Genomic DNA, 23846 nt, shown 5'->3' with positions numbered 1-23846 from the left:
GGTCCAAAGTACCTCTAAATTTCCCTCCAGCTCTCTAAATCATTCCTATCATTTATTTCTAGACATTGGGTTTCTTCTCTCAGATGGAATCTTTTTGCTGATTTGGACAAGGTTAAATGCCTGAGTCACTTTGAAATCAGAAGTGACTTAGGAAGCAGAATTGTCAATACAATTATACAACTCTTGAAGCTTCTTTTCAAATAGATCACATCTTGAGCCAGAATAGGCCTCCAGCAGATGGCACTATGCCATCATTGTGGGCCCAGACAGCCCTTAAGTGTAGGCACTGTTCTCTCAAGCAGCAATCTTAATCACTGGTGGGTTTTCACAGTACCACGCTTTTTTTTTTTTGTTTAATGGTTATAAGATGAGCTTGATACTTTCTAATTTGAATAATTATGCTCCATTTAATTATCTTTTCTGCTGTCAGGTGAATAAAAGCTAAAAAGGGTGTTTGTTCATTCTAAACTTGAGTAAATGACAGGGGAGAGGTAATGAAGTTATGTTTCCTCTGATGGAAAGATAATTGAATCCTACCTTCTCAGAAGGCTACTGGACCCAACAATGCAGTGGTTCTCAACCTGTGGGTCGCGACCCCTTTGGCGGTCAAACGACCCTTTCACAGGGGTCACCTAAGACCATCCTGCATATCAGATATTTACATTGCGATTCATAACAGTAGCAGTATTACAGTTATGAAGTAGCAACGAAAATAATTTTATGGTTGGGTCACAACATGAGGAACTGTATTTAAAGGGCCAGAAGGTTGAGAACCACTGCAACCATGAGACTGAGCTCTATGGAGGCATGAACCATGCCTGTTCATGTTTGCACCATGTTTGTAACTTTATGCTTTGCTGATTAGGAGGTACTTCATAAATGTTTTGAATGGGTTAGCCACAGTAGTTAAAACCACTGCACGTAGGATGTGGAAGAATGTAGAGTTGGTAATCAGTAGAACTTTTCTACTGGTTACTTCAATTTTCTAAGGGAAGTAGGAGGTAAAGTGACCATCTGAGAATGAAGATGAGGGAAGAGGTGCTAGAAGTTAGTCAGGCAGGGAAGTTGTGAAATGGTTTCCAGGAGAGTGGGAGAATAAATGAACTCTACTGGAGTTCTGTAGTGTGGGTACTGACCAGGGTTCAGGAGAAGTTGAAGATTTTGGTTCTGATTTAAAATGAGAACACTAGTTGTGAGTTTATCTCCAGCTACATTTGTATGCATGGTATAGACCAGGGGTGGGCAAACTTTTTGACTGGAGGGCCACAATGGGTTCTTAAACTGGACTGGAGGGCTGGAACAAAAGCATGGATGGAGTGTTTGTGTGAACTAATATAAATTCAAAGTAAACATCATTACATAAAAGGGTACAGTCTTTTTTTTTTTTAGTTTTATTCATTTCAAACGGGCCAGATCCGGCCCGCGGGCCGTAGTTTGCCCACGGCTGGTGTAGACAGAAACTTTGATATAGTCGTAGTTGAGATTTCTCAGGCAAGATTCAGGGAGCAGAAAGCTTCTATGCACGAGAATGATTATAATGATTGGCCATATAATATAAGGTGAGTAAAGGGAAGAGAGAGAGAGAATGTCAAAGAATGAAAATGAGGAAGTATCAGTGAATTGGAAGACCTGGTCAGGTTGGAGAATTGTAGAAGTGTTAGATGAATCAGATAGAATTATAGGTGGTAGTGGTCAGTGAGAGGAGTACCTAATTGAAATTACGAAGATATTGCAGTCATTGGCAATGCTGAGTTCTGGGCTATGACCACTGAAGGGCAGGATTATTGAAGGACAGAAAGAAGTCTTAGAAAGTAAGAGGCCAAGGTGTTGGAATTATTATCTGGATGTATCTTGAAATCAATAGGAAGAAAGACAGGAGTAATGTGAGAGTGACAGTGAGCAAAAATAGAAATCATCAAGAAAGAAAGAAGAAGAAGATCAGGACCTCTTAGATAATAGCAACAATGCTGATGATACATATTAATGAGATAATATTCAAAGATAAAGGACTTTAGGGAGGAGGAAAGAAGAATGATTAGAAAACAATCATGTGTAAAAATAGAGCTTTCTCCTCAGAGTTCTTTTCTTTTTCCTTTTAGTACCAAAAAGCTAGTTATAATCTCTGTACTGAGGGGAGAGCTTGTTCACGGGTGGGCTAAACTAAAGGAGACTGAGTGAGGACCCAGAGGTTTTGTTGGAATTCTGCCCAAAAGCAATCTCTGTAGATATTTTCCTTGGACATTTCAGTTTTCCCGAGAAGAGTATTTCAATATCCTTAGGAAGTGAAACAGTGAAAGGGAGGGACCCCATTATATAAACTTCTATCTAATTTCTGTTTATATAAGATTCGTTAGCTCCATCCCTCACTGCGTCCCCCTTTTCTCTAGTTCTAATTATGTAGAGTAAGTGTCCTGCCATTGTGGAGGAGAGGAGAGTTGTTCTAAAGCACAGGCGAAGAAAAAATTCTAAGTCTAAGAAGTTCTTAAGGATATGCACAGCAAATGTCTTAGTTTTTGTCCTACTTCTTGCCCCCAGATTCTGAGATTTCCAGACCTCCTAGTTCCTTCGCCTTTAAGGGTTCTGCCCTATAATTTATCTTGTCATTATCTTCTGCTGACCCTGGATTTTAGCTTTCTAGACTCTGCAAAGTCTCTTACTGCTAATACATCTGCTTCCCAGCTACTAAAAGTTTATTGATGTTTCTCATTTGCTATGGTCTCCTCTCCTGCACTATTTTACTTGTGGTTCATTCTTTTTTAAAATTTATTTTTGTGCTGTTGCTTTTTTTAGTGGAATCTTTAAAAAGGCCAGAGATCCGCACATGTATTTAAGTCCCCCTGTTAGTCATATCGTCTTTCCCCAATAAAAAATAAAAATCTGAATTTTAATGCAACCCTTGCTAGTGTGCCTGTTAAAATGAGTATGGCCTGGGGTTCATGTTCATATGGTCATATCACCAGTGGTGGTTTAATTGTCATTGATCAGAAACCATAGAGAAAACCAGGAAGACAATTCTGTGGCTTTTGCCATTTTTCTCAAACGGAAGGTGATTTACACTACTGTCCTAGCTAATCCAATATGAGAAATGTCATTATCGAAATTTTACAGAGTTGCCAGCTGAAAACTTTTCATAGGATAATTCAATAAGCTTGTTAAATCAAGAAAAACACATTTGTCCTATGTCTCTTAGAATCCAGAGGCTATCATCTTGACACCACACCACGTGTCCTCCTTGGCAATAACCTCAAACTACCCTTAGTTGCCTAGATGGGAGACATTATCTGGGATATGTTATAATTTAATGAATTTGCATGAAAATATAATTACTGTAATTTTGTGTCACAAGTTTGTTGCATTACATTGAACATGCTATAACCTGGTAAGAATATTGTGATATAAATATTGAATATTATAAAATATTAAAGTATTCCTTGTATCACATAATGATTTCAAACCTGCTGAGTACCTGTAAAAACTCCTTGATGAGTAATTTGCAGATTGTTTCCTGAAGTGTCCCTTGGGGCATGTGGGTGGTGGGCGGGTATGTGGAGTGTGACCGAGGGAGGAAGGCAAGTGGAGTAGGAAACATGAAAGCGTGGACTGCATGCTTCATTTATGCCCCTGCCTCCTGTCCAGGCACACTAGCCCCAATTCACTTCAGGGTGAGAGACCAAAAATGAATATAATAAAACAGAGGGCATTCTCTAGACTAAAAGAAAGTGAACTACCTTAAAAGCAATGTAAGTATTTGAAATATTTGCAAATAAATTTCCTGACAGAAGCGAGACCAATGTGGTGCCATCATTCAGCAGATGAGAGGTAGGAATCCTTGGGGAAGTGGCCATGGCTCTTTCTCCAGAGTGGATTGCCATGCTTGTGTATTCCATCTATGCTTCCCCGTCAAATCTATCACATCCTAGAGGGCGTTACAAAACAAATGTTCTTCTTCTCATGAGTTTTTCACTTCTGTTTCCCTGCTGGCGTTCCTTCCTCATCAACAAGGGCAACCCATTTGTTCTTTAAAATGAATTTGAAGTGAAATTCCAGAAGAGTGGGTGGTGAATGCCTGGCAAGGTAAATAATTTGGTGAGACATAAAAATAATGAAATTTCAGCCATCTTCACTGGAGCTTGAAGGTTTAATTCTACTGAGAAATGTAGGAGAAAGAAAAATTGGCAACAAGAAGTAGAAATGTCAAGATTAATCCTTACTAAAGCAAAAAGTAGAATGATTTTCAGATGGAAGCTCATGTATGAGCCAGTGGTACCAACAATTCTTTTTACTATAGTCACTAGACTCTGGATTGTGGCCTATTTTTACCATTGTTGTTTAGCTTTTATTTTCAATGTGTGAAGAATATGAAGAGGAAACTCATGTCCAATATGATCAGGACCCTGTAGAACTCCATCTGCACCCACCCTTCCTCTTATCCCTTAGTTGGGCAGCAATGAAGACCAAGACTCTGTCTGAAGAGAACTCTCTACTCTGCTGTGTGTCTCTAATATTTGTGGTTTTTTTCTTCCTTATTTTCACAACATTGTAAAAGTTATCTCAAGAATTACCTGAAAATATTTCTAAGACATTCTGATAAAGATAGATTTTGACACAAATCAGTGCTTCTAAAAAATACACATGAATGCAAAAAAAAAAAGAAATTTGTACTGTGTAATTTCACATAAATGTAAGAGAACGGCTTTTGCATTTTACTCTACATATTTTTTGCATCGCTTTAATCGTTAATGCAGAGAGTGTATTTTTATTTGCCCTCTGTAATAAAAATTATTTAATTAAAGAAAAAATTTACTTTTTCACCATCATCAAAAAACATAGGAAGTGTATACTTTGGCCCTGAGCAAAGCACTTTACCATAATGATTTGACTCAGTTTAATACTAAAAATTATCATTTTAGGAATACTATTATTTTCACCAATATACTTTTGACAAATGTGAGGCTTAAAAGGTTAAACAGCGTGCTCAGGATCACACAGCTGAGAAGTGAGTTACATTAGTCCCTCTGAGTATTCATCGCCAATAAAGATTTAAACTGAATCTGCAACAATATACTTCTTTAGTAGAGTCTGTTAATGTAAAATCAACTAATGGTGAAATTTAAAAACTGTCCGTTCAAGCCCCTATTAAACTCCCTTTAAAATGTTAGTGATTTAATGAGCTTAATTAGAAACAAATTAGTCACACGGAATAAATTATTCATTTTGGAAAAGACCAGTATAGGAGCCTGAAGGAAGTTAATGATACTTAAAACTCAGGGCACAATTGAGACAGCACATTTGTCTTGTAGAAAATATATACTCCCTGAGTTCATGGTGGACGAGTCTAAAGAAATCTAAAAAAAAAAAAGACCAAAATGTGTCTTTTGACCCAAATTTGTATTTCTTTTTGCTTAATATATACTTCAGATAGCTGAATTGGCATTAAACATATTATAGATAAACATGCTGTAAGTACTCAATAAATAGTGGATTTATTCACAAAGTTTATTATGTAGAAAAAATGTTTTTATTCAGTCAGAAAATGTTATATTTACTCACCAGCTTTTTCTTTCTGGATTAATCTCATTTTATGGAAGACTAGACCTCAATGAGGCACCAAAAACAAAGTCCCATAATATGCTTATAGCTAATGAAACAAAAAGAAAAGAAGCCAAACAAAAAAGCCCATATTCCTTAATCAAACATACCTAAGGAAAAGGTAATAGTCAATTAAATTCCCTGTAATTTTCTCCTTTTCTTTCCTCTTTGAAGTTGATTATAACTGAATTCTTCGTGTGTAGCAAGAGAATGTTAAATTACTTGTTTTGTGAGAATAACAAATGTCCTTTTTTTTTTGCCAAGTAATATTTTTTTAAAAACATTGGGGCAAAGTGCGGCCATCCTTTGGGGCAGTTCCTGTATGCCATCTGCTATGAGAGTTTCATTTATAGAATTTCACTTTACTTTCACCCTCTTGAAAACTGCTATACAAACATCTATCTCTAATATAGGTACATTCTTCATTGTTATAGGTGGCACTCCACCTCATACTGTGGAAAAGGTTGGAATACAAACAATAAATATCAAGATTTGGAGAAAGCATGCTATGTCTGTCTTAATAAAATAAGCCAATTGAAATGAAAACCTGGCATAGATGTGCCAAGACTGCCAGCAGAGTATGCGTCCTATAGTCTGAACTGTGAAGATGTGTTGGGTTCACTGCTTTTCCATGCAGGCCCAAACAGCTCCTTCTAATTTGTAAGGATAATGAAACATATCAGATTGCTCCTCCTTACTGTTAGAAACTGTTGCATGAACAAAGCGTAGTACTATGACCTTATTCTTGCCAGACATGTTCTAGTACAATCAAATCAGAGCACAATGTGTCTAGGCAAAGCCTCAAATGTATTTTGCCCCCAATTGTCTTAATTTCAGATGAGAAATGTGTAATTTCCAGCATGTAGCTTGTAGGCACATGCATTACAGAAATGAATTTATGCACCTTGGGATGAACTGACTAAGCCTAATGAACTTCATTAGGAATATTATTTTGCCTGTCTCTATTGCTCCTGTTCTAGAATGGGAACAAAAATAAATGTCTAAAAGACTCAGCCTTTATTAGAGTCCTGTCATGTCTCCAGCAAGATGCGTTGCATAAGAAAGCCAATCAAGAAATACTAAACACCGTTAGCACTAATCAACATTCCTTCTCTTCATTGTTTATAATGGGATTTGGAAGAGAGGGAGTTCTAAACTCCTGAAAGTAACTGAAAACACATTAAACATTAGATTACTTGTTTTGTAAGGATAATAAATCTGATGCCCTATTTGTTGCTTAAATATTAAAAACATCTAAAAAGAATAGAGGCTGTCATTTGAAAGCACTTGCTGTGTACCATGCATATGAGAGCATATGAAAGTTTTATTTGTATTATTTGATTCAACTTTCACCACCACCTAATAAGGTAATAGTTAATGCCCCATGAATAGGCAAGGAAAATGAAAAGTTTGGAGGTGGAACATTTTGCCCAAGATCAAACTTGTCAGTGATGGGCCCTGACACTAAACCACAGTTGTCTGAACCCCACTCCTGTTTTCTTCATGGTTCTGCTACATTTCTTGTCAAGTATTAGACTCATGATAAATATATTGATTTGGGTGTCCTGTAGTTCCTATAAACTACTAGACGGATCTAGAGTCTTGAATAGACTTGAATAATCCCTACTTTTCTTATAACTTTGGAAGCCATATATCCTCACTTTCTTTGATCCTTTCTTTTTTAATGTCTTTAAATGTCTGTCTACCATCTCTCTACTATTTCTTCACAATTTGTTTTGTCCTTCCAAAGCTTCAGATAGCATTCTTTCTCTTCCAACACCAGTCTATTCTTTGGGGTGTTGCTAGAGTTTCCTAAAATATTATACATTTTAATCATTTTATTACTTTGGATATATTTATTGACTCTCCTCATTCCAATCCTCTTAGTTTATTCTACAAAAGTTATTTTCAAGGCAGCCCTAGACAATCATTATGGAATCAATCCTCTCTCTCCTGCCCTCTCCCTTTCTTACCACCCACAGCCCATCTCTCAGGCCATCACTACTTATTGCATAACAGACAATGGTTCTAAATTTTACTTTACCCTCTTTCAAAAAAATTTCTGACCTTCCATGACCCCCATAAGCTTGAATCTGCTGATCTTCATAGCTAGAATATCACCATCTGCTCCTTAAGTTAGCAGCGTATTCTAATTCTCCAAGTTCCAATGAATGCTGTGTCTTTGAAAGACTCTTCTCAATCTACCATAGACAAAAGAGTTAAATTTTCTTTGTTCCCACGGCACTTTGCTTACATCTTAGAACTGTACTAAAATTATCTGTGCATCTTTTCCTAAATGCAAAATGGACTTGTATTTTTTTCTCCAATGCTTTATTTTTTATGAAAATTCTGTCCTAATTTCAAACACATTTGACCATCTTGCATGGACTATCTGTACCACAGAAATGTCTTGCTAACTAAGTCACCCTGCCTCCTCTGTTCACTGCTTCATTCCTGTTGAGTAGAAATTGAATCTTTAACCTTAGCTCTCTGGGTGGAATTACCAAAATAAATCCTCCCAGCAGTCCTTTTCTTTGTTTTTTAATACTTTCTCCATAACAAGTGCAATTTCCTGCTGATTAAATTACATTGAACTTCCCTATACAAGATTTTTTAAATTAAGCTCAGCAAGGAAAAAAATGAAATAAATAGTGTAAAATAAAATGAACCTACTGATCTGTGGTTACTCGTTTCCTTTTAAATAAATATTTACATAATTTCACCCTTGCATTAGCATTGAAAAATATTTTTTACACAATGAATCTTCCTTTCCACCAAAATGGATGGATGATGGCATATCAAGTTTACATATATGAGCAATGAAAAAAAATGCCAATACCTGTAGTCAGAACTACAGACGATTGTTGATTACTTGGAACTCTATGGATTGTTGACATTTTGCTCCCAGACCTCTATCATGTGTCCTTTATGGTCTAAGTCTGGCATCTGAACGTGGCTGACCACAGAGGGACTGGTTGGTGATGTTTCTCTGAATCTCCAATTCCTCTGAAAGATCTAAAAAAGAAAACACTTTCTATATTTTAAAAGTAATTGTGTAAGATTTCATGCCCGTAATGAATCCCTTATTCTCTAATATTTACGGAGGTTCCTCTCTGACAGAATAGTGACCGATGCCATTATTGGCGTCAGATATTGGTCTGGAGAGCAGAACCTCCCAGATGGTCGGGTGTAATTAGCTCTCTGGTCTGATTACATTAAACAGCATTAATGACCCTGTTTTCATGGCTAAACCAGACACTGAAAGCCACACCATCCAGGGGCAAAGTAAGTACATACCTTTATTATCACCTATAATCCAATGCTAACAGAAGGCCAGGTCTTGTGTGTCCAAGTATTCGCTACCATAAAATATTTTAGTGTAAAATAAGGAGAATAATAGAATTGATGGTTTGGTTCTTATGCACAGAGGACTTGGAGAAAGAAAATCATAAACTCAGGACTTTAAATTCTAAGCTAAAATTTCAAATAAGGGATCAGAGAACTTTTATGTCTATACTAAAATAAATCCTATTTTCTATAGCTTCAGGATCAAGATTTCTGAAAGCTAAGCTCTAATTCTAAACTAGAGATGACAGAATTAGTATTCCAACTAAATTCCCAATTTCACAGCTTTTCTTTTATTAAAATTATGTCAGAATTGGAAGCATGTGAGACCTAAACATCGGGATAAAGATTTATGGACAGAATGTGACGCAGTTTAATACCTTAAGTCCCTAAATCCTATTAAGCTTCATTTACCTATAGAAGCAATCTCCATGCCCGTCTCAGAATGTAGTCCTTCCTTGCCTAAAAACCTATAATTGCCTCCAATGAAGTAGGTGCTTTTCAGGGGATTGCTGATCCTCTTAAAGTCTTATAACTATTTCATCTCATTGTTTCTATTATTTCCAGACCTAAACCAGAATCCTGTCCCAGCAGTCTTCAGGAAGTCTGCTAGGTATGACTCATGAGAAGTCACCCTACACACAAAAAGAATTGCATGATGTTTTCCAATTCTTACACAAACCTGGAGAATATGTATGGTAATATAACCTGGAAATATACTGTTGGACCAGGGTGAATATATTAATATGGACATACTCTGCAGAAACTGTCTATTCAGTGTGTGAGCCTGAGTGGATGGGTCTGGCTTCAACAGTTTGCTTAATCAATATGTTGAGACCTGGGCCTGTAAGTGGTCCACACTAGATGGACTTGAGATTTTAGATTTTCTTTGGTATACTCTGAGGGAGATAATCAAAGGGAGGTTGAAATTCTGGGTGGAATTGTTATGTAAGATCTGCTTACTCACATCCTAATTGCATCGAGACTTTGAGAAATACATCGGTGAGGAATGTACCAAAATTTGTGTAGAGGTGTAGCCTCTTTTCTGCAGGTGAGAAATAACAGTGGTAACTGTTGCTGTTGAAGTGGACTTTCTAACTGAATAAGGATGATGAGATACAGGAGTGGCAGGGATGAGGTAGAAGCACTTACCTTCCAGAGACCAGGAGACACAATGGTGGCAGATCCAAAACAGTTATCAGAATGAATCGGCATGGTCGATCCACAGAAAACTTTGATGTTATCTAACTGATCAGAGTGTCCCTAGGAGTGAAATGGATTGGCAGCCCACTGAAGTCTTACTTGATTTGTATAACTTGGAAAGCCTCAGATCTCATGAATGTAAGTATGACCTTAATCAGCCCAGTAAGGTGTGTAGCAGATAAACCATTTCCCGCAGTTGTTTGTAGAACTAGAGCCCTTGGAATAAAACATGAGCTCATTTATGCCAAATGAACAGGGAAAGTGAGACCATGGCTTAAGGAATTCACTATTCTAACCATGTTCTCCATCTCTATGAAGAAGTTGGACTTTTTGAATTACACGGCATTATGAAGAAGCCAGCTAGGGGACAAACTGGGTAAGAACATCTTATGTGTCTGGGCCACAGGTCTATACAGGACATGCTCCCAGGAAGTGACCAATATACATTGGTGTTTCTTCCATAGCTAGGATAATGGAAGTTCTAACAGAACAAGGGGAGGAGAATTGAAAGCCATGTAGGTCAGGAAACAAGAAATGAACCTGTCACTAGATGCAGATGGCATGGTTTACATGGAAAATCCCCAAAATTTCGGCGTATGGCTAGCCCTCCATAAGCTCATGTGATTTCCACTAAAACTAGTTAGAAGGTTGATACCTCATTCACTTCAAAGATTTCTGAGAAGCTGGAGTTCTCTGTATGAGCTATACTGAGGAACCTCATCCTGTTATAGAGGAACTACTATCTCCTGGATGAGGCAGCTCCATTCAGGCAACATGAGCCTGCTTAGTATTCAAATAATCGTAGACCCTTAGTGTATAATGAAGAGATAGCTGACAAAAATTAATTACATATGGGGTTGTGAGGCCCAAGGTTAATTAATAGGTTTCGCTTTGAAGTCATATAAGTTAGTTTGAATTGCTACACTCTATAATTAATGTCTAATTTTGGATAAGCTCTCTAAACATCAGTTGCATTATATAGAAAATGAGCCTAATACCAGGGTTGGGGTAAGAGTTAAATGTATTATATAAATAGCTCGGTTCAGTGTCTAGCACAGAGTATGCAAAAAATAGCTTAGTGGCTCCTTTCATGATTTTCACTATTGTTTATTTTTGTAGTAAAGTAGAAAGTCATAGTCAGTAATGACAGTGGAAATTATTACATGTATTTCATGAGCTAAAATAATTTTCAGCTTGTCTTATTTCATATCCTTGAATTTTTTCCTGTCATCTTATTTTTATCCTACACTTCTGATGTATGTTATCTTGCTCTGTTATATCCAGTATTATCGGCTACTTTCAATTGGTTTGTAACAATGTGGACTTAATATACAAACATAGATAAATCTAGAAATGATCTTGGACTATAAATGAATAAAATGTTACAGAACCTTAAAAACTTGGGGTTTACAAAATAAAAAGAGAAATGGAAAATATAGTTTCAAGGAATTAACATAGGTAAACCGGATTTAAAATGTACCTACCATTCTTTTCTTAGCAAATCTAAATATGAAAACTACTAAACAATAAGTAGGCAAAGCATTAAAAGTAAATTTTTGAAAAAGAGAGTGATTTGAATAATTATTGTATGAATTTATTCCTTTTCCAACCACCCTGAGGAACATGGGTTGCCAATTTTGCATATTCCTCATTAGCTAGACTTTACTCTTTGTACACCCTTGATCCCCCCCCAAAAATTAATTCCATACTGTTTTTTTCCCCAGTGTAGATTCGGCAGATAAAAAGAAAATATTGCTAGAAATAAACCAAATGAAGTAGGATCCTGAAAGAACTCACCTAATTATCTATGAACACTAAATTTTTTATTGAATCATCAGTCTAATTGTATATTTGGAAAAATACCTGGGGAACAAACATAGCATATACTGAGAGTATCAGAAATATCCATCTGCATTAGAAAAACATTTTCTTTCATAACTACATACACAGTAGTGTTCAAATATTGTAGAAAACAATTTTTACAGAAAATGTTATAATAACAATGTAGCATTTACTATTCTGGCTCAGTATATACTTGTAGATAGTAATCTGTTAACACAGGCATTTGGAAAAACGCTACCATATGGTGAGAGACACAAAATCAAAAATAGGAGGTGAGGTATAAAGGGTTAACAAACAGCATTCAATGTTGTGTTACCCATAATTCAGGCTATTTAGTCATTTTAGACATTTTTATTAAAACATTATACAGAATTGAAATTTTACTGTATTATGTATGATATTAAATTTGCGTCTTTTAAAAGCAAAGACCTCAAGTTGAATAGTTCATTAGTTAATGTAACATTTAGATATATCAAAAATCACTACTGATACGACTTAAAATTATAATATTGAATTTTTGAATTAATATTATTTGGTGCATTTTAAATGCTTATTTTGAAAATTTATATGCACTTAAATTTATTCCCTTTATTTTATTATTTTTTTTTAAATCCTCAACCGAGGATATTTTTCCATTGATTTTTAGAAAGAGTGGAAGAGAGAGGGAAAGACAGAGAGAAATATTGATGTGAGAGAAACACATCGATTTGTTGCCTCCTGTATGGGTCCTGACCAGAGCCTAGGGTTGGGGAGGAGCCTGCAACCAAACTGATGTACATTGCCTTGGACTGGAATCAAATCCAGGACCCTTCGGTCCACAGGCCAACACTTTATCCACTGAGCCAAACTGGCTAGGGCAAATTTTTCCCTTTAAATGTGCCTGTTTAGATAGCTGAGATGTAAAGGCACATTTCTCTTCCTTGAATATGCTTCATTCTTAATTGATAAAAATCTTGGGATACTGCAGTGCTACGCACAGCATTAAAACTGTAGGCTTACTCTCACTGGAACTTAGAATGCATTAAAATTGACCTTAAAAATCTCACATCTGAAACACATTTTTCTCTCTTTATGTTACCTATCGCTGTTATATCCAAAATAGATTTTAGTCATTAGATGTGCCAGTTAATATTCTACTTTTTAAGGGAAAACTTTTATTCTGAAAGCAGAAGAGCAGAACAAGCAATGAACAAAAGAAGACATTTTACAAGCAGACTTTTATTGCAATCTTTTGCAGTCTTAAAATACAATCCTCTGGTACTTTCTTATCAAGGGGTTACATTATGGAATGCTTACCAGAAAATTGCATCTTACAAACAATTTCTGAATAGATGAGATTTATTTTCCCAGGATTACCCATACTGAACCAACTCATACATAGTTTCATACTGTTTTATGAACAGTAAACAATACACTGAGTAAACCATAACATGCACATATAAGTGAAAAAACTAAATGTTCTAACTGGAATGGGTTTTGATTTAAACCATTAAATTGTTCACAGCTACATGTAATTGTGAGGTTGCACAGAAGTACAGAGAGCAGTCATCTATTTACATGCATGAGCTCATGGTAGAAGGGCAAATATATGTTTCCCATAGATACTTGGAATTCAACAATTCCACTTGGAAATATTTATTTGGGTTTTGTAAGAATTTTTTTATCTTAAAATGTTGTGTAAAAAATACAAATACTCCAAATAAATAAAAGTTTCATAATACATTTTTATTGACCCACTCATCAATACATTCTCAAACAATATTTTGCCAGCATAATTTACATGTTCTCTGTGCTTTGGATATTCCAGGCAAAGAACTCTCTATCAAGTAGCCTTGAGAGATAGGGAAATTGGACAGGGACAAAGCAAACACATGGGTAATTTCACAGGCACTGTTATAAAGCATTGTGTCCCAGGTAATGTGATGAGTGGGGCTTTGCCTTGGTTGATCAGAAAGGCTGTGTCTTATCTTCAAGTGTCTGTGGCTATGAAAAGATGAGGTAGAATCAGCATGATGATTTTTTAATTTAAAAATTCTATAGGCATGTGCAGCAATGTAAGGAATCAAGATATATGTTTTGGTCATGTTAGTTTTAAGGTAACTTTTAGATCCCTGGAGTCATTGATTATGCCCTTTGATGTAAATTTGAGAGATCATAGAAAAATAAATGTTTGAGGCATTAGCATTTATGTACTGTTTCAACTATATCAGAAAAAGAAAAAAGGATTATGTAAGGGGAGAGAATGCAGATAGAGAAGAAAAAAGCAGGCCCAAGACAAAGACCTGTGATATTTCCAAATACAGGTGTCTAGCAGAGGAGAAAGAACAGCTCAGAGAGGATGGATTTCAGACGCTAATGACAAATGTGCTTCAATAAGGAAAGGGCAGCAGCGCTGGATGCTATTGAGAGCTCACCTGAAGCAGACAGAGGTTGCCTTTGGATGTGACAGAATGGAGGCTGTTAGCCACTGAAACCTGAGCAGTATCCATGGAGGGGTGGATCGAAAGCTAGGATCTGATGGGTGATGAGTCAATGGAACTTTGCAGTCCAACAAGGTGGATAGAACACATGCAGTAACCTTAATTTTCTCCTAAAACTACACTAAAATGACAGCAAAGAAATTTAAATAATAAAAGGTCAATATATGAAATATGAAATACATTGTCAAGATATTAAAACAACCTACGTGTCCAACAATGGATAAGGAAGATGTGATATATGTGTGTGTACATGCAAGGGAGTCTATAGTTATTGTCTTAACATGGAAAATCAAGACAATAATAACAAAAACACTTACAGTAATATTTATGCATTAAATACAATGTGCTAAACACTGTTCCAATAATTTTATCCTCACCTTTAGGTAATATTATTATACCTGTAATGGAGAAGAGGCAATTAAAGTCCAGAGAGCTAAGTGACCTGAACAAGGTCACAAGGCCAGCAAGGAGTAGCGCTTTGGAGCAAATCCTTCAGGCGAACTTCAGTTCCTGCCCCGAGGAGGTGTAAGTGTCTTCTCCAGAGAGCCAGGATTAGGGGTGAGTAAAGTGGGAAGAAAATGTTTTCCTCCCCCAGTGTCTTTACTCTTTGATGAATATGTACATGTAATACTTGATAATATTATAAATTAAATTGTTTTAAAAGGAAGAACTTACACCAAATTTTAATCTTGATTTTCTCTGGTTGTTGGAATTGTTAATAGTTTTTAATGTTTCTTTTCCTTGTCCAGCTTCTGATTTCTTATATTTGACTCTGATTAGTTGTACAATTAAAAGAATGTTTTATCAATTTTTTAAAGTGTGGATAGGAGTTGAAAAAGGAGAGTATAGACATGTCTTTCTGGAAACATTTTTCTACAAAGGAAAACAGAAATAGGGTGTTGGAGATATGAGACCAAAATGGAAAATTCTAGAGCATGTTGCCATGGTGATAAAAACAATCCAGCAGTGAAGGGGAAACGGGGTGAGAGAGAGAGATATAGTGAATGCCAGGTGAAGGTTTGGAGGAGATGAGAGGGAATGGATATTAAATCTATAGGTCTTCTGGGATCATGAGCACTTCATCTCCATCATTTCTACAGGAGTAAAGGCAGCAAGTGTAAGTTCAGATGTAGTTAAGTAGGTAGGTGCTCTAGGAGAGGAATTTCAACTCTGATAGCCTGTATTTTTGAAATGACATGTGAGGACACTTCACCAGTTAGTGAGCAGTGGGGAATAAAGTCAACGTTGATGAAAAATCAGAAGATATGAAATGCCCTGCAATTGACTCATTAGTGAAATCAATTTCTTAACGGTGTTTGGCTATTTGAGATTTATGGTCATTAACTTAAAGTGAGAATAAACAAACTGAGCATGATAAAAGTAAGTAACAGCCAGACACATAGCAGTTACCACATAATGTTGCCTATTATTTTATTGTCATACTGCATCCCTAACCAGAAATCTCAGAGCAGAGCAGAGTTCAAACCTCTAACCCTGGCTTCAGTCCCTTTCAGATATTCTGAGACATAATTCCAAGTCACCTTCTAGATGCTCATTGTTTCCCCTGCCCTATTACAGATCTTGAATGCAGCATTCTCTGTCTACTTCCCACAACATGTGAGCAAGCAAAGCAGGCAAAACACTCTCCCCATTTACTACCCTCATATTTTTTCTGGGGATGGAGAAATAATTAGGAAAGGTAAAGCCAGGCTATAGATAAAAAGAGTTCTTGTCATGTGTGCCAATTGTTTCTTGTCGTGCCATATTTCTTTAAGTCCCTGGGAGGAAAAAAATCCCATAGGATCTATTTGTTTTAAAATAAGAGCTTCTACATTCCTTGTTCCTGATACTATTGGTTGCTTTGTGGCACTATTGATTCAGCATCTGACTTCCTGAACCCACTCAATTGTTCCATAAGTTAGTGTTTAATCTTCATGATTTTAGATTTGTATGTTGAATTCTACTTTACTGACCACTTGCCTGGTATTGAGAGAATCCATATAACAACATTACTCATAGTTTTCAGTGAGGTCACAGAAATGCAGTCAGGTTGAGTGACCTGTTCAAGATAATCTGGCTAAAAACCAGCAGAATAGGTCTCACGTCTTGTTCCATTTACTTTCTCTATAACTTCAGTTCCCTAAGTGTACAGTGCATCCCAATCACCTGGAGTGGTTCTTAAAGCAGATTTCTGGGCTCCAATCCCAAAGATGCTGATTCAGTAGGTCTGGAGTGACGCCTGAAAACCTAAACTTCTAATAAGTTCCCAGGGGATATTGATGTTGCTGGTACTTTTCTGTAGAACAAAACATAAATCTTTTTGTCAATTCTTCTGGCTCCAAGTCCAAGAATCTTACTATTTCTCTGTATCTCCCAACATGCTGATACTTTCTTCAGATGTGCATGCCCTGATCTTAGGCTATTAAGGTGCTATTTCTGCAAGTTAAACAAAATACTGCTAGTCTCTCCTTGCAAGGCCTTTAGACTTCAGAAGTAATCCTTGGAAGGGTCCCCTGTTAATGATTTTATGTGGTATCTACAAGATATGTGGAATTTCAGTTAAAGAATAGCTCCTCTAGAGGAAATGGACTAGGGACCTCTCTAGGTTTTAAGATTGTAATATCCAGCCCGGCTGGTGTGGCTCAGTGGTTGAGTGTCAACCTATGAACCAGGAGGTCATGGCTCGATTCTGGGTCAGGGCACATGCCCAGGTTGTGGGCTTGATCCCTAGTGTGGGGCAGGCAGGTAGCAGCTGATCAATGATCCTCTCTCATAATTGATGTTTCTATCTCTCTCTCTCCCTCTCCCTTCCTCTCTGAAATCAATAAAAATATATTTTTTAAAAATATTGTAACATCCTTGGCTCTTTCCCCTACTACCCTGTGTACAAAGCCAAATCCATTCAATGCAATGTGACTTAAATTTCCCCAAATGTCTCCTGTAGATATGGATATTTTAAAGCCATTCACTTATCTCAAGTAGTGTTCAGACTCACATGTGCAAAAACACTCAAATTATTTTTCACAGGCTGCAAGGGCAACATATAATTAAATTATTGTCAAGAGATTCTATTATTCCTTAAGAAAAATATACAGCAAAAACTAAACATTTTTAATCCCAGTTAAATTTCATGCATGTTTTAAATGTGAAAAAATGCTTCTACAAATGCAAAATGACATTTTGAATTTAGCTATTCATATCTTATAGCTTAAATACTGACAAAATTTTAGACACCAGTATAATCATCCTGAACACTATAGTTGTTTGTATTTTGTATTTTTTCTTCTGCCAATTGAAAAAAAGCACTGGGAAGATACTTTTAGAAATTTAGACAATCTCTGGGTAAAATAACATTTTGCCAAAAATTTGTTTGAATGTGAGTTATGATAACCCCCAAAGAGATCTTCTTGCTTTAAAAACAGTAGATTTGAAAGTGTACTTTGACTTGGAACATTGTGCATAAAAAAAAAGAAAGAAAAGCATTAGAAGAACCTTAGATAGTATTTTTCATTAAATTGTCATGAAAGATTTCTAAACAATAAAACCAAGTCATATCATAAAAATGCCAACTATATCAACTGAGATATGTATTTTGTGATAGGAGACATGAAGATTAAAAGTCATCAAAAAGACATTATTATGCCATGGAAGATGTTTCATTGGTTTGATAATAGTGATGAATTTATGAAATGAGTAATCTTCATAGCAATAATTTTCAGAAATCTCTATACCTGTACATGTTTTTCTATTTCTCAATTTTGAATATATGTCTCTACCTCTGTATACAAATCTCTATTTAAGTTTGGAAAATAATAAATTTCAAAAATATGAAAGTTATAAGATCATTTAAATGGTTTATATCTGCCAGGGTTCTTGTCCCAGCATCAAGAAGGGTTCAGGAAATCTGGAGAAGGCTGTGTGTAGATGTTAAATAAGAGGAGTCCAGAGACGAGATATAATTTTGAAAGGCATTTGGGGGTCAGAAGAGCTTAGTTGAAAGAGCTAAGTTCTAAGGTCTTAAGTCTAAGGCCTTAGGTTCTCCTGTCCCCAGGACCCCATGCTTTTTATTAACACAATTAGTCCTGAGGCGAGGTAGAGATATACACTTCAAAGGGTATACAGAAACATTGTCAGGATGGGGGAATTAGCCTATGGCTGTTCAGGTGTTTGGCCTGTAGGAGGCAATAACATGTAGATTAAGATGCCTTTTAGCTGTCTGGCAGCCAACAATCAATTTAATGGATCCTATTCAGGTTTGGGGAAATGCCTTCAGCCATTCTCAGATGCAGCCCTGCTGTCATACTGGAATTGGTCTCCAGCAATATCCTTGGAAAAACAGTAAAAGTTTCTCATCTAAAGACTAAACTCTAAAACTTTGCTTCTTGGGTATAACAGTATTGGGGTGGGGCGCTTAGGGTTATAAGCTTCAAGTTAACATCAGCCAATCTTTTATATCTCCATCTCTGACTTAGCAAATCCACATGTTTATCTTCTCCTGAATACTTCCTGCCTTTTAAAATTCCCTTCTTTGTTTTGTGTTATAGTAATAAGTTTAGTTAGTATAAGATAGTATAATCAAATTTCATTTTTTTATTAGAGTGAATTTTAAACTTTACTTAGAAGAGGAACTTAAGTTGTGTGTGTGTGTGTGTGAGACCCTGATAAGTAACTGGTAACACCCTGCATGTTAACTCCTGACAAAATTGTAAACAACAACTCCTTGCCTGTGCACTCCTGATAAGTACCTTGTAACCCACTTCGTGTATATCCTGATAAGCCCAGAAGGCCACCGGAGCACACTGATATGAGACACAGAAGAAGCCCACCATGGGGTATAAAAGAAGGACTCTCACAATAGCAGTCAGACGTCTGTCTGTTTATTAGAGTGAATTTTAAACTTTACTTAGAAGTGAAACTTAATTTGTGTTTGACGACCTCCGTGTGTCTCCTTTGTCAGCGAGTGTCTCCGGGTGGCCTGCCAAGGACTGAAACCCATCAGCTCTCTGGTAAATAAACCTGTGTGATTTCTTGCATTGTTTATCTCCTGTGTCTCCTCTCTTCTTAGTTTTTGGTTAAGCTCGGCCATATTAATTAATAGTAAGTACCCTTTGAGGTCTGTATTGGTATATCCAAATGAGGCACTCTGGGTCACCTGTGCATACGTTCCATAGATAATTGGAACATTTTGTTACTAGTGGTGACTCATCTACTAGCAATTCTCATTCAATGATCATTGTCTTCCTCTTCACCCATATTTGCTTTCACTAGTAATCCCATGATGGAGTATGCAATACATATCCAATTCTTCCCTAGAAGAAGTGCCCCAGCACCATTTAATATGGACCATCTCCAGAGATTGACTCCATTTATGTAACAATCACCTTTAAGAGTAAGTGGAAACAAGAAGTTTTTGGAAAGGTGTCTTTCTTAATTAACTAAAGGTCATGAGGCTATCACGACAATGGATCTAAATAATAATGTTGATTTTTTTTTTTGAAAATGCTATATGTATGGCAGTTTGTACTTCCATTGGGATACAAAGGGCAATATACTGCCCCTTCATTTGTTAGCAGTCATTAATGTTGCAGTCATGTGTTAGAGTAAAATTTTAATGCCATCATTAGACAGAAGTGGAAGCCCGTGGAAAATAGATGGCACACTATCATGGAATGGGTGAGAGAACATGGTGACTCAGATTCTAATAGCGTCCGTCAGGCAGTCCCCTGAACAAACTAGAGAGGACTTGATGGATCAGCTGGGCAGGAAGTTGGAAAAGGGAATGGCTTTCATGGAACTTGGAATGATAGTGTCCACTAATCAGCTGTGTAAGAGTCTCCATCAGAAAAGAGATTTTTGAAGTATAGATTTGAGAAATTGGCGTGAATATAGACGGTAATTGAATCCATGGGAATAACTGGAATGGCCTAGAAAGAAAGAAGAGACTGGAAGGCACACAAACAGCAAATCCGTCCAGTAGAGCAGTTATTTTCTTTGCCCTGCAGTTTATTGTTTTTCAGTTTTTCTTTATTAAATATGTATGTCTTTAAACAGGACATGTACTCTTCATTTGGATATAAACTACATTAACCACATGATTTTTCTGGTTCATTTCACACATTTATGCTATTTGTTTGGATCTTGTTTGCTATGCCTGGTGTGGTAAGGAGTGCACAGCTTTACATAGAGTCCTTCTAGTATCAGCATCTAAGGGAAGAAAAGGAAAAAGGAACCTGAATAAAGATAATAAAGAGGCAATCAGAGAAAGAGAAGGAGAATCTGAATCTCATGACAGAGGTCAACCATGGCAAATGCTGATGCTATCAGGCAAGATGAGGACTGAGTAGTCCCTGTGTTTTTTGTGACAAGGAGGTCATTGCTGACCCTTTGCAGATGGAATTAAGTTGGAGAGCTCAAGATGAGATAATTCTGGATTAGAGAAGGCCCTAAATCCAATGACAGTGTCCTTACGGAAGACACGGACACAGAGGAGAAGGCCATGTGGAGAATGAGGCAGGCTTAAGCAGCCACAAACCCAGGAAAACATGGAATCACCAGAAACTAGAAGAGGCACTCCTTTTCCCAAGCTATAGGAGAGGGCATGGCTCTGAAAACAGCTGGATTTCTGACCTCTGGCCCCTGGAATTGTTGCGGGTGGAAATAGGGTTCTTTCAGGAAGTCACAAGAAAAGCGACCCAGAGATCCATGTAGGGGAGGATGTGGTCTGGCTATAAGATTTATTTGAGTGGAATTAGAAGTCTGCCCCCAGGTTCCCCATGTCTCATCTCTGTCCCACCTTAAAAAAAGTCCAATCTTGTCTTCATCAGGCCCAGTCCAAAGGCTAGTGTCCAAAAATTCTGTGCCATTGGTTTAGTCCAGTCCAGTCTTTGTCACCATCTGGCTTGCTTAGTCTCTGTTCCCTGCTGTGCTCTGACAGGCACTGTGCCCAGGCCTTTGTGGTGTGCACTGGTGCCAGGTGGCTGCCAGGGCCACACTGTAACAGGGAATAAAAACGTTATACTACTCCAACAATGAAATAGAATTAGAATAACATGTACTAACCAACTGATAAAAGGAACCCACACACTGGCAGTTGCCTTATAAGCATATTGCAGGCATCAGCAGTTCCAGTCCCTGCACGTACAAGAAACAGCCTTGACCATGGCTTTGGTTGACACAGATCACCCAACTGCGGGAATTGGGCTTACACTGACCAGTTCCAGTCTGCTGACACTAAAGATCCATATTGGGACCAGTGAGGACACTGCCTGCAGGTCCACAGCCCCTCCTCCTGATCCCTTTTTTCTGCTTTCCCTCTCCAGCTCTATAAAAACCCCTGCCTGGGCTCGTCCCCAGCCAGGCCCTGGTCAGGGCATGTGAAAGAGACCACCAGTCAATCGATGTGTTTCTCTCACATTGATGTTTCTCTCTGTTTTTCCCTCTCTCTTCCACTCCCCCTGAAAGTCAATGGGAAAATATCCTTGGGTGAGGAGTAACAAAAAAAATAAATTAATTAAAATAAAGAAAGAAATAAAAGCCCTGCCTGCACTGAGATGCTGAGATGGGCTTTGGACAAGTGTCCCCCATCCTCTCCAGATGCCGTCACTCAATAAACCTCTTTTCTTTTTTCCCAAGGACCTGTCTCATGAGTTTGACTTTCATGGCAGCAGGCAGTTGAACCTTGGTTTTGGTTACAACATGGCTACCATGGAGAGAAAACACACAACGCAGGGGCGAGCACATGTGTATCAGGGAGAGAGACAAGCGAGAGAGAGAGCACTTAGTTAAGCTTGGGTTATATTAACTTGGGCTTGAGAAGGACCAGGTTCACTTTCAAACTAACCAATCAACTTCCCAATCCTTCAGGGCTCTTGCTGGGTCCTCCTCCTAACCATTCCATTTCCTAGATCTTTCGGGGCTCTGTGTCCCTTATTCAATCTAATCCTTTCCCTGGGCTAGACAGACAGGCCACTGTGGTCACCATCTTGGCTGCTATTGCACTTGTGCCCAGCAGGGGGATTTCCCCTTTATTGATCTATCCCTCCTCCCAGTGAGCTAGGGGGAAAGAACCAGTGGTTCCGTGGGGAGTGTGTGAAGCTACAGCTTCCTAGTGAAGCAGACCTATGCTCCCTAGTTGATTATGCTGAATAATGTCTTATATCCTTTGCCTGCTTCCTTTATTAATACCTAGCTACCTACACTAACAGAACTGTGAGAAGAAATTTCTGTTGTAAGCCACTCAGTTTGGGGTGATGTGTGATGGTAGCTCTAAGAAAGAAATACAGAGGGTATTCCATAAAGTTAGCAGAGGATACAAAAAGTTAGTTAAGTTGAAGTGATGAGTGGATGGAAATTCAACATTAAGAACGACACACAGACATGGTAAGATAATGATAAATTAGGGGAAGAGTAGAATAACAACTTTTCTGCCCCTCAGTATTGGCACCTACCCTTTCTGCTTTTCAAAGCCTCCTCTCTAAGCCCGCTTGGCCATTTGGCAGGCTTTATCCCACTGACAAGCTCACCATCTTCTGAGCCTCCTCATTTCATAGGCCAAAATAATGTAAGTGTCCAACAACATAATATAAGCAACGGCTTTCACGAGAGCAAAGGATGGTGCAGGTGTGGTGTGGAGTGAAGAATTATTTTATGGCCACACACTAGGCAGAGATGCAGGCTGAGCGCGCTGTAATAAAGAAGGTACAGGGTTTTAGAAGCAGATGTATAAGAAGAGATTATCCTGCAGCAACAAAGCTACTGGTTTCATGAATCGATGTGTTCCATTGCCCAGTTTTGTGTTGCTTTTCATTTTAAAAATAAAGCACGAGGTTATTAAAGAAAAGAAAGGGGTAAGTAAAGAAAAGGGGACTGCCTCTGGGTAGCGGAGAACTGTTCCTGGGGAATTATAGATCAAAAGTGCTGCTCCCCGTGGCAGCACAGGCAGAGGATCAATCACAAAATGCTTTCTTGCTGGGGGTGAGAGGCAGCCAGCCAGGAAGGAGGAATCTATCTCCACTCTTTGTATACAGCTTGGCTTGCAAACAAGATGCCAGAGGGCAAAAATAACCTAATCACCCCTTCATTCCATTCTTTTCTTTCTTTCTTTTTTTTTTTTTAAGATATGCTCACTAATTCCACCAGGATTTTTATGGCTCAAAACAACACAGTCAGAAAACAGCTTCACAAACCATCTGGCTAATTTCCCCCAAGACCACAGAAGTAAGAAGTAAAGCTTTTCTTCCCTAGCACGTTCCCAGATTCACAGCACGTATCTGACTGTGCCCGAGGGAATCTGTGCCTGTGGAAGGCTGGGTGTGAGAGATGGATGGAGTAGCATGGGCTTTACAATGCTTAACTATTTCTTGACTTAATGCAGAAGCTTCCTGGAAG

The 23846-nt window shown here is 37.7% G+C and overlaps 1 protein-coding gene across 1 annotated transcript in view; it reads left to right on the top strand.

Annotated features, from left to right (window-relative positions):
* Positions 1-14858: 14858 nt before the first annotated feature.
* RGS17 (regulator of G-protein signaling 17) overlaps positions 14859-23846 on the top strand; it is a 175159-nt gene continuing 166171 nt past the window's right edge. The window contains exon 1 of the mRNA XM_014545042.1: positions 14859-15017. The gene's annotated coding sequence lies outside the window, so the exon portion shown is untranslated. The remainder of the gene's footprint in view (positions 15018-23846) is intronic.

The sequence above is a fragment of the Myotis brandtii genome, unplaced genomic scaffold (genome assembly GCF_000412655.1).
Source record: "Myotis brandtii unplaced genomic scaffold, ASM41265v1 scaffold395, whole genome shotgun sequence".
Classification (NCBI taxonomy): Eukaryota; Metazoa; Chordata; class Mammalia; order Chiroptera; family Vespertilionidae; genus Myotis; species Myotis brandtii.
Note: the sequence above shows the minus strand (reverse complement) of the source record. Positions and strands in the feature narration are given on the sequence as shown.